At 34.9% G+C, this 20,205-nt stretch overlaps 1 long non-coding RNA gene across 1 annotated transcript; it reads left to right on the forward strand.

The window, feature by feature from the left end:
- Positions 1–10,158: 10,158 nt before the first annotated feature.
- LOC132613722 (uncharacterized) lies at positions 10,159–14,388 on the forward strand. Its single transcript, XR_009572063.1, has 2 exons — positions 10,159–10,957; positions 13,889–14,388. It is a non-coding gene; the product is annotated as an uncharacterized LOC132613722 (long non-coding RNA).
- Positions 14,389–20,205: the final 5,817 nt, after the last annotated feature.

Genomic DNA, 20,205 nt, shown 5'->3' on the forward strand with positions numbered 1-20,205 from the left:
TGGATACCTAAGATTCTTAGTTTTAGGGGGAGAATCTCAAAGATTCGTAGCAATTCCTTTATCAAGTCCTTTGTAAAACAAAAACTTGTTTTGTTTCTTCAAAATCCGTTTATATAGTTTGTTTCAAAAATAATTTTAATTCACGAATACCGCAAAAAAAAGTTTATCGAGAAAAATATAAAACAGAATTAAAATGAAAATGAATACGGATGAGACGTGGGAAAGAGACAAAAACAAAAAACAAGGACAAACAAGAAAAATGCTAATATTTGATTTATATCCCAGAACGTATAGCCTTAACACTTATAGCATCATTGATTTATGCATTATTATTGCATATATTTAGTACTTGTGGCATCATCATATCATTGCTCCATAAGCCAAGCAGTTATTCAAAGGTAATGGTTTAACTACTCTCTAACTTTTATTTATTTTTAACTGCACTAATTTGATATATATTCATAACTTTGTTTTGACTTAACAATATCAAAAAGCTTTAAAGAAAAAAGAAAAAAAAAAGAATTCCACTTGAGATACCTTGGATCCACATGCGCATGCTTATTAAGTCACTTAGCTACCAAACCAAATAATTTTCTTCGTTTTTGGTATGAAAAATTCAAACAATTTGAATGTCACAAAATCATGTAAGAGTTAAGAGAGAAAAAAAGCACGAAAGTTCTTTTCGACTAGCATTATCAATAATATATTACGCTTATAGACTGATTTACTGACCTAGAATATATTATACAGCAGCTACACCTGCTTGTATGACGGAGAAATTAAGCGTCAATATGAGTCGCATTTCTAACAAGGTTTTATTAAAATAGCAAATTGAGAAGTCAAAATAATTCAGATATTCGTGTGGGGTACTTGAAAATTGTCTTTTAATTGCGTTTGCTTTAACATAAAATTTAAAAACACACTAACAGTAGGATTCCTGGTATGTCATTGTACTCTTAAGATTAAATAACTAAAAAAAAAAACTTATCGTGGATCATAAACACGCATCGTAAACTCATTTACCACTTGACATAATGTTATGAGGTCAAAATCCATTCAACGTGATCCCCTAAAATGAAAAAGAATTAGGGATCAGATGTGCAAGAAATTAAATTCAGGTGTTTCATAATCGATCCATTCATTGTTCTAAATTTCTTGCGCACGTTTTTTTTTTTTTTAAATAATTATTGCTATAAGAAAATATGTAATTTTTTTAGGTGAAATTTAGTTATTTTTACGTTGAATTATAAAGGATTTGAATTATCCAATGTTATCCACTTTGACTACAACAACCCCAAGTCTAAGAAATTAAGGGCTAATTACGTACTTATTAGACGGTACGATTGACTCCTTGTGTCTTTTCAGTTGGACTGTCTAAAACACTACTTTTTTAAGGTTAAATTATCTAGACCTGCTATCAAGGATATTGACTTTTGGTAAATTATAGAAAAATTGTTATAAGGCCAATAAGTAAATACTTACTCTATTGCATCTGTGACTTTTTGTAATATAAAATTAATAGGAAAAGATGTGGATCAACCATTATTTTACTAAATGACATCAAGCGCAGACCAATGAACATATATCTAAATTTACATGAAAAATAGACTTTTATATATATACATATATGTGCCTCTGATTCGGGGATTCTCTTCCCTACCATCTTGGATCAGCAGTTGATCTTATAATCTCGGACTTTTTTAGGGTGTGGCATAAAAGAGAGTGACGGAGTAATGGACAACCTTACTTTATATGTTGATCATGAGTCACCTAATACCAGTCTAGTCTTGCAACGGTATCAGCGCAAAAATATTGGTTAGAATTATAGATTTTTAACCATTTACCAGCAAAAAAGTTAATGATCTAATAAGAATTCATACAGTTGACCTCACTGGCTGGAAATAAAACGAAACTGTTGTTGGTCAGCAAGATAGTGTATTTGTGATTTTTGTCATTTTTCCACTTTGCTTTAGTACTTGATTTATTTGTGTAACATTATTTAACACTTAGGTTCCGTATAGTTCAAATTTCTAAATATCTATGTATTTGGGCGTATTATCTACACGTCATAGTTTTTATTTAATTCTCTAAAGTTCTGTAGTCAATAGCTACTAGAAATTCACGACCAAGATGGTGTGAACAAAGATAAAGAGCTATCTTGATTCTCTTCATTTTTCTTTCTCATGCAAGAAGACTAGCTTCAAAATTTCGTTTTTCAAGTTCATTTTTTCATACATTGTCGATAAAAGTAAAGCTACGACCAATAAGCAACGTCTACAAACACATTTATTATTTTGACCTCGAACTATATATATAACTAAATAAGTCAAAAATTACACATTTACAAAGTTGAGTTCTGAAATCATTTTCACCAACAAAAAAAAGTGTGTGCAATAGTATGTTAAGTTGACTGACTGACTTGGAATATTGGATATGCAACTTAGCGGCCAGTGATGGAGCTAAAAATTCTACCACGGATTCCGAAAAATACAATAATGCTTCGCTCAGAATTTTCAGCCTGCAAATGAAATAGTTTTAGAGTAATTGTTGCTGCTAAACTAGAAAATTCTCTTATGTCAAGTAAATTAAACAATTAAGTTACACACGCGAAAATTTGTTAGAGCCAGCTATTTGTTTGTGTACGGTTTTTTTTAATATTCAATTGAATCTAAATAATATGTGTTGAAGTGTGTGACCATCTCATCTAAAAGTCTAAATTATTTGAGATACTTAATTTTATTATGTCTCAACACGCTCACTCACATCGGTGCCTGATTCTTTTTCATAGCTAAACGCGTGTAATTTCTTTTACTTTTTCAGTGACGATGAAATTTAATTCAGAACTAGGCATTCTACCCTTATTTAGTGGCAAGTTGGTCAAACAGCCAAAAAGCATAAAAGAAAGGATATAATAGATTTTGCATAAGAATAGATGTAAACAAGACATGCAACTAAGGCCAAATTATGACTATGAATACGCGGAAACGATAATCTATTTTTTTTTTTCAATCGAAAAGAATCATTAATGTCACACCAAAATTAAAAAGCAAAATCTTGAAGACTCTTATTAAAGTTATCACCCTTTTTGGTCTCCACGTAACATTCAAAAATTGGAGTTATTGATGAAGTACAATTTCAAGTCTAAATAACGCGGCATTCAAAATCATTCATGAATAAAAAAGATAACAGTACATGAATCACATCGATGACTTTATCCGCAAGTCAATCGTCACAGCAGTGGCGGAGCAGAATTTTCATCAGAAAGAATATACCTGATTAATATTTTTAATTGTATATACAATGTGATTTTTCGACGGAGGGGTTCGTATTGTTGTATTATATTGCATCGTATTGTTTTGATGAATACAATGTTTGGGTAGATTGTATCGTTTTTCGTCGTTACATAATGTTAGACATAAACAATTTGAAGGACAAACCTACAAGAAAAGTAGGGTACAACGTAGAGCTATTATAAAAATGTATGATAAAGGATAAAATATGGTCATTAGATAATAAGTAAAGGTAAAATGAGAAAAAATAAATAAGGTAACGACGCAATAACACCAAATCGGTTGTTACATAAAATGAGACTTTTTGTCGTTACATAACTATGGATTTAATAATATGCTACAATAAAATTAAAGTAACAATCAAAACAAACATTGTGTATAAACTAACAACACAATACAATACAACATAACACAATAGGCGACAACCTGTAAGACAGAATTTCCTTTTTCCTTTTATATCATTGTTACTTGATTTCTAATTAATTCGAGTTTAGAATTCTACCACAAACCATTTGAATTATCAGATTTAAACTCTATTATTTGTACTTATTACATGTTTAGCACATAAACAAAGTTTGAGAAAAAATTATTATATTCAGATGAAGTTCTATGTTACGTTCTTAACTACATCCTCCTTTTAAAGCACCAAATTACGAAGAAAGGAACAACTCCAATTAAGGTGAACTTAAGGACAATATAATCCGAGGCATATCCACATTTAAACTTTCAAGTTCGTTGTAAGTTCCTAGCATTTCATCCGTAGCGTTTTTAAAAGTATGAGTTCAACATTCAGTGTTTATTGAAGTTTTAATAATCTTTTACTTATGTTTTATGCTCTATGTCAAAAATATCGGAGATCAGTTGAATCAATTTTCAACTCTAACTTTCTTAAAACTTCGCTTTTACGATTTAAAGTTCAAGTTTATCAATCCCTCTAAAGTTGGGTTTTAGTGCACAAATTGTATCAAATCAACAATATACGCAGGATAATTTATTTATTTTAAATGAGCAACACGGGACAATAAGTAAGAAAAAAGAGAATAGCTAGAAAGAAAGAAAGAAGAAACACTTTCTTTGTATCAAATGTGAACGAAGACTACTTATAAAGCCGCATATATTGGAATATTTTGCATTCACATGGTCTGCTGGGGAATATTGGCATTTGTCAAATAGAACCTTCATATAAATTAATTATTCACTGCAAAAGATATTCGCACAAAATTCGTCACTAATTATTGTTAAATAATCCACAGCTAACATATTTTTTTTGATAATTCATCATTAAATGGGGTTGCCGACAAATATTTGCCGTCTGATGACAGAAGTTGTTGGTCGCTAATAATTATTTCTATTTTTTATTTTTATAGTGATGTTAGTTCTGGTAGGAAAAGAAAACACATGAAAGTATCACTTAGCCAGCCATTTTTCCTTCCCATGCACAAAGAAGCTACAGTTAATTAAATTATTAATTATGGCTTCGCCTTGATGTAGGCATTATTTTGAATTTCTTGAAAGTTTCTTTATATGTCAACCAACTTGCATTTCTTAATTACATTTAAGTCCGAGTTTTTCAAAATATTTATTATTGTGTTGACGTATGTCATGACCTGCTGCCTACCTAAATTTTGATGATTGATTTGCCGATACTGAATCTACAGAATTAGCAAAAGTCATAACAAAAATTCGATATCATTCTTTTTGTTGTGTTGGTAATTTTTTTTTTTTTATTTCATCTCCATTCTATATAGTTATAATTATTGGGTGTGTGAACAAAATACCCTATTAGTAACTAAAACGAAAAAAAAGTTACTTATAAGGTGTTGAATACTTTTAATGGTGTGAGAACTTTTGGTAGTCCTCTCTTTAATCCAAAAATTAGAGATGGAAGAATGCCTATCAATCCACCGCAACAACGCAACATTTGATAGTCCTCTCTTTAATTTCCAACTTGACAAAACAAAAGATTTATTTTCTACTCTTTTCTTTTGAAAATAATACATTTGGTTTTCGTATTCCTTCTACCATTATAGCAACAAAAGTAAAACTTACTCAAGCTTAAAATAAGTTGAATAAGACTATATGTGTGAAACTATGAAATAAATTTTGACACATTGCAAATTGCGATGAGGTCAGATATATTTACGTTATCCGAACATGATTTCAAAACTTTTCACTGCTTCACAATCTCTTAACATTTTGTTTCTAATCTACACAACTTAATCCATATAAGTACATTGTGTTTCTATAAACTTTAAGGTACATAGACTAATTTAAGATTTTAAGTTAAATGAGTACAGTATCCCAGGTCATCGTTTAGATTGTCCCAAATTTTAAAGTTGGGCAAATATACTCTTTGAAATTTATAAGTCATTTACCAAAGAATAACCGGTGATTTTTATTTCTTTAAATAAATTGAGGCATAGTTATTATTATTCTTGTATATTCATTTGAAATTCACCACAAATATGCTCTCTTCCTTTTATAACATTCCACGTAACTTTAGCCACCAAAAGAAAAGGCAACGAGAAGACAAAATGAAATTGAAAAAAGAAGCCAACGCGTTTCCTAGTGCTAAAAAAAGTTAGAAAAAGCCAAATACTTTTTCTCTAAACAAAACAAAAAGGACAGATAAATAAATTTAAAAAATAAGCAAATAAAAAGTCAAAACAAGGACTTGACCACCAATCATAACTCAGCATATATTTCTGTCTGTTATACTTTAGGCAGCCCATACTTTAACTTACTAATCATCTTTCTTAATTGGAGGTCTCTAGTTCGAATCATCATAAAAAGTGTTTTGGTATCCGTTTTGCAGCCTTATTATATTTGGATTCGAGTTTTATAGGGCTCATTCGAAAGAAGCGCAAAGCCAAATACTTTTTCTCTAAACAAAACAAAAAGGACAGATAAATAAATTTAAAAAATAAGCAAATAAAAAGTCAAAACAAGGACTTGACCACCAATCATAACTCAGCATATATTTCTCTGTTATACTTTAGGCAGCCTATACTTTAACTTACTGAATGATCTCTCTTAATTGGAGGTCTCTGGTTCGAATCATCAGAAAAAGTGTTTTGGTATCCGTTTTGCAGCCTGAAATCATATTTGGATTCGAGTTTTATAGGGCTCATTCGAAAGAAGCGCAAAGCCAAATACTTTTTCTCTAAACAAAACAAAAAGGACAGATAAATAAATTTAAAAAATAAGCAAATAAAAAGTCAAAACAAGGACTTGACCACCAATCATAACTCAGCATATATTTCTGTCTGTTATACTTTAGGCAGCCTATACTTTAACTTACTGAATGATCTCTCTTAATTGGAGGTCTCTGGTTCGAATCATCAGAAATTTTTTAATAGCGAGCGCTTCTTTCGAATGAGCCCTATAAAACTCGAATCCAAATATAATCAGGCTGCAAAACGGATACCGAACACCAAACAAATAAATAAAAAAACTCACGGTGATTTTGTGACTTCGTGGTTATGGGCCCTACATTCATCTCTTCAGTTTATTGTGGGCCCCATCTTCATCTTTCAATTTTGTTGTGGGCCCAGGCCCGTCACGCGCGTGGCTAAGGTAGCGAGTGGAGCTACCAAACTCCATTACGTGATTCTATATAGTGGGCCCATTATTTCAGATTTTATCTTTGAAACAATAGAAAGTTTGCTTGGGCCTGACCTTTATTTTTGTAACTCAAAATTTGGATCATCATGACATCTTTGTGAACTTACCGTAGAAAAAAAATTATCCATAATATTCCGCAATAAATAGTGTAAAAGTTTATGGGATATTCTACATTATTAACACGTTTGCCCATTTCGGGACAACTTGAGATATGCAGTATCTAAAATTTTGCACGGTTGAACTTCAAACATTACTAAACTCAAAGCGAATCCAGGGTTTCAAGATGATGGGTTCACCTTAGTAAAAAAAATTTAAGAAAAAAGACACAAAAGTGCATTTAGTAGGATTTGATCTCACAACCTCAAGGTATTAAACCGACACTTAACCAGTGCTTCACACAGTTTAGTTTGACCATGTGTTCCTTCAGTTAATATCAGATATATTTTAAGGATTATATACATAATATACCGAGTTTTGTCGGATGACCATGTGTTCACGTGACCCAAATTTTCTATATAGATTCGCCCCTGACTAAACATCAAACATGGACTGTACTAACTTTAGTAATACAAAACTTGAAAAGTTAGGCTTTGTCAATCCTAACTTCAGAAATTTATTTCGAAGTGGATATACGTGTAAATTTTTACCTGTCGCAAATATGGTTTGAATGATGGTCCCAAAATATGATTTGTGTCCAATTCGGACATAAAAATAAATGTCCCACAATACAATATATTTCATGTATAATCCCTTTTTTCCGTTCATGAAAATATTCACTGAATTTGTATGATTCAATTGTTTTCAGTATTCAATTAATAGCCATAGGATAAAAAAATATCCTCCACAAATTTTTCATATTGGCAAGTAAATTTTTTCTAGATAAAACTTAAAGGATTATGGTAGTGACAAGTAGAGAAATTATAAGGTAATTTAGAAAGTTATTTTCAAGAAGCTTTTCTTTAATATGTAAATTAATTGAGGATTGCTCAAAACATTGATTAACTATTGAAATCTAAAATAGTTTGTATAATAAATAATGGTAGGCAAGAAAATGATATCCCCTAACTCCCAAATAAGAAAACAAAAGTACTACAAATTAAAACTTAAGAAAATTTAACATATTATTAGGTCATTGTGATGTCAACATTCTTGAACATGATGTCACTAGATGAATGGTCCCACTCAAGTGACTAAAACACTTTCATGACAAAGAGATACTACTGACTTGACACGTTGACATATTTCACTATTATTTTTTCGAGTATTGTTTTCAGGCTCCAGAACCACAATACCCCTAGAAAAATCATTTTGAACCAAAACACCCTAATAAAAAAAAAGTTATAAAACTACTTATAGCACAGTATTTTACTGCGCTATAGCAGTAACGGAGACGGAGCCGTTAACTGCTATAGCACAGTAAATTACTGCGCTATAGTGCCTGTGTTTTTTTTTTTTCCAACTCTTTTAGTTAACCCTTCTTCCATTACACTTTTTAACGTATTTTGACCATAGATTAATCATGCTTCGCGACCCCGAAACATCAATATTTTATATAGAACCCTACTTATTTTTGTGCGATTAATAAGGTAGGATCAATACATCAAGGATACGCAAAAGTTCGGATGGCCGTTTTAGTGGCTGAAAAGTGCTCGAACGCCATTTTCGTTTGAAAGTTCGGCGACATTATCTTAAAGTTCTTTGTGAATACTTAAACTTGTTCATCAATAATTAATCAAAAGTTTCTCAAAATGACAGCATTCATACAAAAAAAATAAACTTAATTAAATTGCACCATTCATTCATAACCTTGAGTAGATGAAAATACTTAACATACTAATATTCTTCAAAATAACAACATAATCATAAATTAAACTTAAAACTAAAATCACAACATTCTTAATCATCATCAGAGTACAAGTCCTCAATATCGTCCTCAGAAAAATATTGGTGGTTTCTTAAGACACATCTTTTTTCAGTAGCAGTTAGTTCTCTACCAGTTGATGATGCTTGTTCTTCGGCCAACTTTAGCATGTAAAATCTACAACGTCTTGCCAGCATTCTGTTGTTTTCCTTTCTAATCCTTTGCACGGCAAGCTCGCAACTTTCTGGACCTACTTGAGGCATGGTTAAGGAGTACCTTGTTGGGATTGGAGCGTTGAGATTTTCCAAGTCACGAACAAGACGTTCTGATTCGGCAAGCCGATGTGACCATTCTCGACGTAAACCGCAATAATATTCCCACGGATCTGAATATTTCACACTGCAGAAATCATCATTACGCTCTATTGTTGACACCCAATTTTGTCCCTCTTTTATTTAATTTACTTGGGTTTCTAAATTTTCTGACGAGCTAAATACTTTATTTTTCACAATATTTTATTGCCACTACTATTAATATCACTACTTTTATTTTCAACATTATGAGCATTACTTTATCACAAATTTTAAACGGTTAGTCATCGTTTCGTTTTCGGATTTGGAATCGTTAAATTAATTACAAGACAACACTTTGTAAAATATTTATCTTTCTACATATTAATTATTTATTGTCTTTACATAGTATATGTTGTATTAGTTATTAAATTAGAAGCCCAAAAATAATTAAATAGCGGAGGAAGGACCAACATTTTTCAGCCAAATTAATGGCCCAAAATACAAATACAATATTACTTCCCTACCCAAATAAACAACCCACATTTCAATACCCAACCCACATTCTCAACCCATATTTTCAGCCCACACCACAATACCCGGTCCAGCCCATACCTTACCCGATCCGGCCCAACCCCCTTATTTTACCCTATCTCTTTTCTCTTTCACTTCCTCCTTTCTTCATCCCCTTAGCCGCCACGCCCCCTTCACCCGACACTCCCTCCTCTCTCCCACGCTCTGCCATCTCCACTGCTGTCCCCCACGCCCACGTTCCTCTCCACTCACCTGTTGACACCCAATTTTGTCCCTCCTTTATTTAATTTTATTCACTCGGACGTCTAAATTTATTGACGAGCTAGATACTTTATTTTCACTGCTATTTATATTCGCTACTTTTATTTTAACATTACAAGTATTAATTTATCACAAATTTTAAATGTTCATCGTCATTTCACTTTCGGGTTTGGAATCGTTAAATTAATTACAAGACAACAGTTTGTAAATCCTTACTTTCTATATACTAATTACTATTTATTTTCACATAACAAATATTGTACTAGTTACTAAATTAGAAGCCCGGAGATAATTAAAATAGTGGAGGAAGGACCAATATTTTCAGCAAATTAATGGCTTAAAATACAAATACAATATTATTTCCTACCCAAACAAACAACCCACATTTCTATACCCAACCCACATTTTTAACCCATATTTAAATTAATGGGCCAGCCAAAACGGACCAGCCCAATTCTATTTTTTACCCGACTCGGGTCCGGCCCAATTCCTTTCCCTAACCCTACTTCTTTCTCTTCTCTTCTCCTCTTTCTCTTTTCTTGCTTTCTCCGCCTCCCTTCTCTCTCTCTCTCTTTTCTCCTCTTTATCCGCCTCATCTCCTCATCTCTCTCTCTTCCTTTTCTCCCTTTCCTCCGCCTCATCTCCCTCGTCTCACTCCCCATTGCCGCCGCTCCTCTTCCCTTTTCCCCACACACGCTCCCCTCCACTCACCCGACATCACTCCACTCACCCATGCCTCTGCTCCCCACTCCCTTTTGTACACAAACGAAACCCTATAAATGTAACACGAAGTTGAACGGTGAAAGGGGGGGATCAACAAATCAAACGGGGTTTTGGGGAAGAGACGAACAGATTGACAAAGATCTGGAAATCAAAAAAAAAATCAAAGAACAAAAAAAGGGGGAATGGATTCGGGCTCAGGGACATACACCATTTTCCAATCTTAGTTTTCACTTTTCCGGTGAACTCTAGCCGGATACTACTCTGAATCACTAAATTTTCCACACGACCAAGTTTGAGTTTAATCGAAGCATCATTTGTTCGTCGTCTCCGAGTAGATTCGAGGCCCCATCGCCCATTCACTGCACCAACAGAAGGTAAACAATCCTTCTTTAACCTATTTAGTTTCAGTTTTAGTAGTTTAGTAAGTATTTATGTATTTACCTATATTTGTCGTTTCCATCAGTTTAATTCGTTCATGTGTATTCTGTTGTTAGTTTGATCTGATCTTAGATGGTAGCTTGATAGCATTCGCATATATTTGTATGTAGTTAATCGCTGTTTAATAATCAACAATACATGCGCATTCATATCTGGGTTCAATTTTCGTTTTATAGCTGAATAGCATTATGTATGCTCCTGTTGATCAGTCTACTTTCGGTTTGTTGGTTAGTAACATTTATAGGTTTATGTATTAGTTTGGTTTAACTTAATCTTGTTTTTGTTGGATTCTGTAGCCGTTTAGCTTTAGGTGCATCTGAAAGAATGGTTATGTAGATTTTAAACTCGTTTGTGTATTTTTTATTAAGTTATAAGCCAGCTTTATTTCAAGTAATCTATTAATTATGCGGATCTGTATCTTTATCAGTGTCTGAATCGTCTTGTCAAGTTGTGATCTTCCTTGCTTTAAAAATATGATTTATGTGATTAAAACTAATTAGTCAGGAGTTTGTTAAGTCTAGGACTTTAATTCAGTCATGTTTGATAAGATTTCAGTCAGTCTACTATGAACTGTGGCTGTCTGTTTGTGTGCTACGAAATATTCCTACTTTGATAAAACAATGCTATGCCTTGAAAGATGGAGTAGCTGCTTACTGGTTCTTTCTATAAAAAGAATAGACACTACATTTTGATAGATTTGCCCAACCCTCAAGTCCCAAAACATTCTCTTTAAGCTCTACTTTGCTGCTTTTATTTGAATCTTTCCAGCCTTCATTTTAGTCAAGTGACTGCAATATACTCATCCGTCATTTTCTCTTAACCCTTTTGTTCAAGGAAATAAATGATAGTTCGGGTGATCTCTTAAAGTCATCAGATGTTTCTTTTGATATTTGTAATTGGTTTTGCTAGTTTGGTCTTAATGTATGTTAGCATGTAAGTTAGTTCTATCTTAATTTATTTATCTGTGTTAGCATTAACATGCAGTAGTTGAATCCAGTTGGTCAATATCCATATCCTTGTACTGATTCACATGTTCATTTGGTTGTTCAATCAAGCAGTTTAAACACTCTATGCCTGGAATTACTGTTGGTTTGCTGGCATGAAATTAAGCATAACTTTTTGCCTTAGGTTGCAATTGACATAAAAGAATAGATTAGAAAGACTTATCTCTGAGTGGTGAGTTTGGTCAAAACCATGAGCAACTGAGAGCAGCATGCCATATGACCTGTTTGATAAGATGAATAATACCCTTTCTGTGTCCTGTATGATTTCTTGGACTGTTTACATTATCATGCCACTTACACTCTGATTTCAGTGTATTCTATAGCTTGTTCTTTATGTCATAATCTATATGGAATCATCTGTGGAATCCGTTGTCTTCTTTTCCCACTTAGTTTGATCAACTGAAACATCGGAATTTGAAGAGTATGTTGTACTTTTGCATACTCTCTCTCAAACTGTTTTGTTGGTGTTCGAGTGATTTTAGAATTTGACTGGGGTTTCAAAATATATTCTGGTATTGAAAATCTTCAGAGGATGTCCCCTGGGTTGTAAGAAGAGAGAACATTGTTAATGCATTATTATTTCCATTGGGATTTAGGTGATTAGGTTACATTCTGGGCTTTGACAATCTAAATATCCTTGAAAAAATGTAACTAATATCTTGCAGCCCTGTTATGTATACATGTGATTCAAGTTTGTTAAGTATAGTTCTGTGTTTAAGTCTGGTGTCATTGTTAGAAGAAGCTGCTGTTATTGTTCATTGGGTAACTATGATATCTGCTAATGAGTGCATGAGATATAGGCATTTGAACTCAACTGTTTCAGTTTCTGTTTCTGAAGAAAAATGTGTTTCCCTCCCAACAGATTCCCCCACTAGTAGTTGTGATAAGCACCATATTATAAGCAGATGTAAGGAGCTATTTGTTTAACTAGTTAATAAAATGATAAAAAAATGAGAGCATGCAGAATGGATTCTGTCCTTTTAAATAGATGCTCATTTGTGTAAAAGTTTTGTGGCTTTTGTTTCTTAATAGTACCCCTTTTTGTGATTGAAAACTGGAAGTGGGAATGCTGCAAGTATTGATGAAAACCAAGGCATAGTTTAGCTCTGGTGTAAACTGGATGAATATGTGCATTTGCTCTATGAAACCATTCTTGCTTAATGAAGATATCTCGGTTTTAAGGATTAGAGAGGGAGTAAAATCCCTCTACTATGATGTAGCTGGAGCCTATTTTTTGGGGCTGGAACTACTGTTGCATTTTAGCCATTTCACTGCTTCACCTTGAGCCATAAAATGTTGTATTTCAGTCATTTTCAGCCTTCTTTACAGTCATGAACTGCTGTAGTTTTAGCCACTTGGTTGTTGTATTTTTGAGCCATGAACCACTGCATTTTTTTAGCTGAATCACTGTTGTGTTTAGATACACTATTGTTGTATCTTTAAGTATAATGACAATTGCATCAAAAAAAAATGAGCAGATACTATGTTTGATGCAAGTCTATTGTGAGACTTGAAATTAACAGATGCATCGCTTGATGTTGCGCTTATTAGAGAATTCGAAGATGAATAAATGCCACAGTCAAACATAAGATAGTTACTATACTTGACGTTGTTGATATTAAAAATCTAGACTGCCATACTTGGTCATTGGAAAACATGGTTCTTTCTTTCATATCTGTTATAGTCGGTCATATTTGATATCGGAATCTGTTTGAGTATACGAAATATATACTAAGGTCTTCATATATATTCTTATATGGAAAATCATGGTATGTTTTACTGCTTGGCTCTTTAATACCTTTTGACAGTATTATTTCTCTCTAACTTCGTCATTTCTTTCTTTGTTTAACATGTACACCGGAGTCGAAGAGTCTTACTTTAAGACTCGACGTCATCTCGCAAGGGCCTGAAACGTGCATCCAACGTCCTCCTCCACATTCGGTGTTGGGCTAAAGCCTAACAAAATCCTCTTCCCCTTCCCACCGGTTCTGTCCGCTGCCAACTAAGAGTACAAAAATCTGGGTTAAGCCCAGTAGCAGCAGCCAACTATAGCAATCAGCCTAAATGGGCCAGTCCATTTGATTGCATGCCACTGGGTCGGAACCCAACAACACAACCGATTGTAGCAGCAGCAGTCCAGAAATGGATTGATCCACTCGCTCTTCTCTCTCTTTGCCTTATTTTTATGTATTTGACTTACTTTGTATGATTAACATCTTATTTTTATCTCTTAGCTTTATATGAGTTATAGGAAATAGTACGGGTAATTCTATGAACATTGGGTAGCTACTTTAAGAAAACTATTAGTTATAATATCTATAGTATTTATTTGAGTAAATGGATTTTCAAAATAGCATCGACTACGTCATTTGGGTTAAAAGAATAATTCCTCATTATTACCACTTTAGGAATTCCAAAACATCACTAACACATAAAATATGAATCCAATCGTCTTTTATAAACGTTTTCAAGATTTGCCCAGTTATACATATTTTAGCTGAAATTTGCTAAATAAAGGAAATAAAAAATGGAAAGAAAATTCATGGCCTTTTCACCACATTTAAGAACATAAGTCTAGGCATTTCTATACCACCATATTCATATGAATATCATTTTATTTAGAGATCACTTTTTGTCAAATTTTTTTTAAGATTATTATTCATAGGAAAATCATACTATTTTTCTACAAATCTTTTTTTTTTTTTTTGAATAATGTTACCATATTTTTAGAGACTTCGCAAGATCGTTAAGTATCATTTAACACTTTTTCTCTTTTATGCAAAATTATTATGTCTTCCGCAAAAAATATTATTTTAAACAACACTATTACATTTTCATTTAAAACTTTAACAACAGTTATAAATTGTATTTTAAAATAGCATTAAAAGTACTCTTTTTATACAAATTATTATTTTTTACAAGTTCTATTTTAAATGACATTCTTACATGTACATCTATAACTTTAGCCATACTTTAAAGTTACTATCTTTTTTTCATAATACCATATTTACACTTAGCCTAATTAATTGTAAGTCCGGTCGGTTAACCATTGTTAATGGGTCTTAAAGGATGCCTAATACCTTCCCTTTAGACTAATTGAACCCTTACCTAGAATCTTAAGTTTCGCAGACCTTAAACAGAGAACATAACTTTAATAAACTTTAGGTGCCCTAATTCACCGTAAATAATTAGGTGGCGACTCCTTAAAACGAATAAACAAAAATAGGAATCTCCAATACGTCATACATCTAAATTTTAACTCTCCGCGGTTAAAATGGGGTGTGACAGCTTGGCGACTTCACTGGGGAATCATACCTAGGTTCTAACCATAACGGACTTAGTTTAAATAGGTTTTGTGTGCTTATTTTGATTACTTTATTTGTTTGTTAACTGTTTTTACATGCTATTAATTGTTTGTTTGATATAAACTGTTTGTTTGATATAAACTGTTTATGTGTTACTGCTTTGATAAACTGTCATTCCGTTCATATTTCCTCCACTTCTGGAAAACTCACACATATTCACACACTTAAAACGGCTTCGCGGTTCGCGCCCGTTCACTACTAAATTACCCCTTTAGTTGGATTGATCTTGTGGATTTAGTCGATCAGCGGTGCAGTCGACGGCCACGGACTTTCCACTCCCAAGTTGTCCGCTTGGGAGAACCTTGTGTCATAGGAAGCCAACTCTTAGTCAGCCTAAGATAGAGCTAAACCAACACCCTCTATTAAGAGCATACATTTCATGACCTAGGAGGTTTAATACCCTTGGTGCATTAAATCCATTAGATGACTTTACCCAAACGTCCAAGCGGGTTCACGACCCCGAGTGACACCAATCATACTTTATGTGCATGTTTGAAGGTTAACTGTGCCTAAATATTGACTACTTGCTCTAATTAATTAAACTTTAGGAAGGAGGGAATGATTAACATTTCTATGACAGGTATGGATTTGCATTGGAGTACAACAAATGACAAAGATCAAATGACATCACAAAACGGAGCTGAAATTTAGATATAGCAAAATTGTATTTACTTTATTTAGATTAGGAAACACTTTATGTTGTATTCATTTGACATGTAATAAATATTACATTATCTTGTACTTTATTTTGAGAAATAGAATCTGTTTAATTAATCAAAGCAACGGGATGACGTATTATGGCACACTTTATCCTTCAAACAAACGTTAGGCCTACCTCTGGCACAAAGAGGTCACATGCATATTAGGACGCGTTATTATTGTTTAATATAATTGTTTACATTTATTTGACAACTTGTTTGACTTTATTCGATGAATTATTTGCTACAGGTCTTACTTGACTTTACGTGATCTCGACTTTACCTAGATGTGTTCATGAGACTAACATCATTTATACTTTGTGTTTCTTTTATCTTATCCCCAAAAAGAGAGTTGATTCGTGTTGACGCTCGATGGCCGACCATCCTTACATCACGAGGTCAAAGACGTCATCGTTACCTGAACGTAGTTGGGCTGTCCAAGGAAATGAAATTACTATGTCTGATCCGGCCGCATCTGTTCCAACTAGTGTAGAAAACCTCGCGATCGCTAGCGATCCGCCTGAAACTTCCGAACATGGAACTGCTATTCAACGGGATGAACATATCGCCCGCCTGACTCAAGAAATTGAGAATCTACGTGGAGAACTAAATCGGGTTAGGGACTTGACCAATTTATCCATCACACTCCAAAATTCACCTTCTGAACCTAGCAATACTGCACCAGAACCACCTCGTTTCCCATCACTCGAATCCCCAGTTCCTGAGCATTTTTCTCCCCAAAACAATGCACCTACCAACAACAACTTACCTCCGATCACCCCCGCAAATCCACCAAATCCGTCATCCGCCTATACTCCTCCACAAAGTCAACCACCCACTTACACTAACTATACTCTTCCGCAAAGTCAACCGCCCACTTACACTAACTATACTCTCCCACAAAGTCAACCACCCACTTACACTAGCTATACTCTTCCACAAAATCAACCACCCACCTACACTACCTATGCTACTCATAATCCACCACCCGTCAACCCCCCAAGTCAATCGCCAGTTCGCACTCCCTATGCTCCTTTACCCACCAACACCAATCCACTACCCACAACCATTCATCTAAACCCACCAAATCAACCACCTATAAACACTACTTATAACACACCACCACCGGTCCAGAACACCCCCATCGCCCAAACTTATCCAACCCAGCATATACACGGGGCACACTTTGTCACCCCTAATGCACAATGCGTTCCTCCGGTATATGCCGCAGAAACACAAACCTTTACCAATCCAATAACGGTCAGGTTCCAACCCGAAGTAGATCAATACGAAGAAATGGAAAAGGATGCAAAGGCAGGGGCAGATAACATATTGCTAAAAGAGATCCACAGTCTCAAAGAAGCAATGAGGAACCTTCAAGTTGCTAGGGGAACTAAGAGTGTAGAATATGAAGATCTCTGTGTCCAACCTGACGTCGATTTACCCGTAGGCTACAAACCGCCAAAATTTGATACATTCAATGGAACAGGCGACCCTCATACACACTTAAGGGCTTATTGTGACAAACTGGTTGGAGTGGGTAGAGACCAGAGCATAAGGATGAAGCTCTTCATAAGAAGCTTATCTGGCGAAGCACTTACTTGGTATACACAACAGGATGTCCGTAAATGGCGTGGTTGGAGTGACATGGCGCAAGACTTTATGGACAGGTTCAGTTTTAACACCGATATCACACCAGATAGAGTTTACATGACTAAGTTAACCAGGAAGTCAACTGAGACGTTCCGCGAATATGCGTTACGTTGGAGGTCAGAAGCAGCCAGGGTTCAACCTCCGATGAATGATAGGGAAATGACTGCTACCTTCATTGAATGCCAGGCTGGCATATTTTACGAGAAAATGATAGGTATGATGGGACAAAAATTCACAGAAGTTGTTCGAATGGGAGAAGCACTGGAAGAAGGAATCAAATCGGGGAAAATTCAGGATCTTATTGCTTTACAAGCAATGAACAAAGCTATACAATCTGGTTCTATCAACGGGATTAAAAAGAAGAAGGAAGATGTCGCTGCAGTCATGAACGCTCAAGGACATGAGCCGAGCAAAGCCATTCCATACTTTAACCACCCACAACAAACTTTCCACCCTTACCACTACCCTGAACCCTACCAAGCTCCACTACCTCCTTACCCCGTTTACAACACCCAAGCAAACTACTACCAACCCCGAGCACCTCCGCATCAAAACCCACGCCCGTATCAACCCAACCAAGCTCCAACTTACCAAAATCGACCACATACTATACCTAGAGCTCGTCCAAACCCTGACACCAAAAACACCCGCAATTACACTCAGATCGCTGAACCCTTGGCTCAATTGTTCGAAAGAATGAAAGCAGCAGGCATAATACAACCGATTGAAGGAAAAATTCCCGAGCCTATCCCAAAATGGTTTGATGGTTCCAAAAGCTGCGCATACCACTCTGGAGTTGTTGGGCACGCCACTGAAGATTGCTATGGGCTTAAAAACAAAATCGAAGCCCTGATTAAGGAAGGAGTAATTCAGCTCGCTGAAGCTAATCCCAATGTGGTCAACAATCCTTTGCCTGCTCACGGAAATACCAAGATTTAGAGGAGTCCAGTGCGGAAAGAGTCAGATCAACAACTTTGTCGCTCTCGTGGGAACAATCCAATACAACTACTCGCAACACCAAGGCACTGACAATATGGGGCGCCGAACCAGGAAAGACTCTGAAGAATTGGAATTGTACTCCGTCCTCGATCCGTCGGGAGCCTTGGTAGCATGAACATGTAGTGAACTTGTTTTCTTTTATTGATGCTTGAACCGTACTCAAAATTTTGTTTGTTTTGCTTCACCTTGTGGAAGCTTGAATTGCAAAACTATGAATGCATTTCTGATTTTTCTTAATCATCTATTTTATTTATCGAAACTGTCAACTCTACGATTGTGACATGAAATGTACGAATAGACAACACACATTCCGAGAGAGTAACAAAGAAACTAGGGGGACAAGACAAGATTCCACTCACAAGAATTGAAATAGCCGATAGGTGATAACATAAGCCTAAAAGCTAGCCATTCAAGAAGAAATCAAAGTACGACATTAGGTTAGACAACCTAGTTTGCAACCTTTCCTTTAGGTGCGAACTACGCTTGACCTGATTCCTCGGTGGATACGTAGGCAGCCCACATAGGGACTTGGTCATACTAGGTTAGAATTTTTCCCATTGGCATGCATACGAACTACGCTGACCTGCTTCCTTTGGTGGGATACGTAGGCAGCCCACAAAAGGTTCGGTTGCTTTACAACAAAAAAAAAAAAAAAAAAAAAAAAAACCAAAAAATATCTTATCCGTACGAACTACGTTCTGACCTGATTCTCATGGTGAGATACGTAGGCAGCCCACATAGGGTTCGGTTGCGCTATAACAGAAAATTAAAAAAAAAAAAAAAAAAATCCTTACACAAAGACTATCAACATACAGACCCGTCACCCCTAGATAAAATCCAACAAACCCTTTACCCTAGATATAACAGAACTACGCCAACCTGATTCCCTTGGTGGGATACGTAGGCAATCCACATCGGGTTCGGTCCCTTTATTAAATTTCAAACCATTCCTTATGTACCTTACGAACTACGTTCTGACCTGATTCCTCGGCGGATACGTAGGCAACCTATATAAGGTTCGGTCACACCGCAACATAAATTTAGTACACCCCTCAGAACCAAAACTGGGGCATATTTTTTTTAGAAAAAAATATAGACAAAAGAACGGGGGCATTGACAAGATTAAGGCTACCAGACAGGAAGTATTATAGATCGATTACTTTGGAAGTGTCACAATCTGAAGTTGGCAGAAATATTTTACAACTTACATATGTATACGTTTACATATATATCTTTCCTTACATACATACATTTACATATACATATTTCACAACCTATATACATATAGTCACATTTCCTTATACATATACCTACATATCTACCTTTCAAATCAAATACTTTCTTGCAATTGATTCACTACTGTTCACCTACCGAGGCTTGAACGGAGATCACAAGATCCAAACAAACAAGACGAATGGAGCGCCAACCACGTCAAGCTTCGAGTCAACACGAATCAACTTCCCCC

Source organism: Lycium barbarum, chromosome 10 (assembly GCF_019175385.1).
Source record: "Lycium barbarum isolate Lr01 chromosome 10, ASM1917538v2, whole genome shotgun sequence".
Lineage (NCBI taxonomy): Eukaryota > Viridiplantae > Streptophyta > Magnoliopsida > Solanales > Solanaceae > Lycium > Lycium barbarum.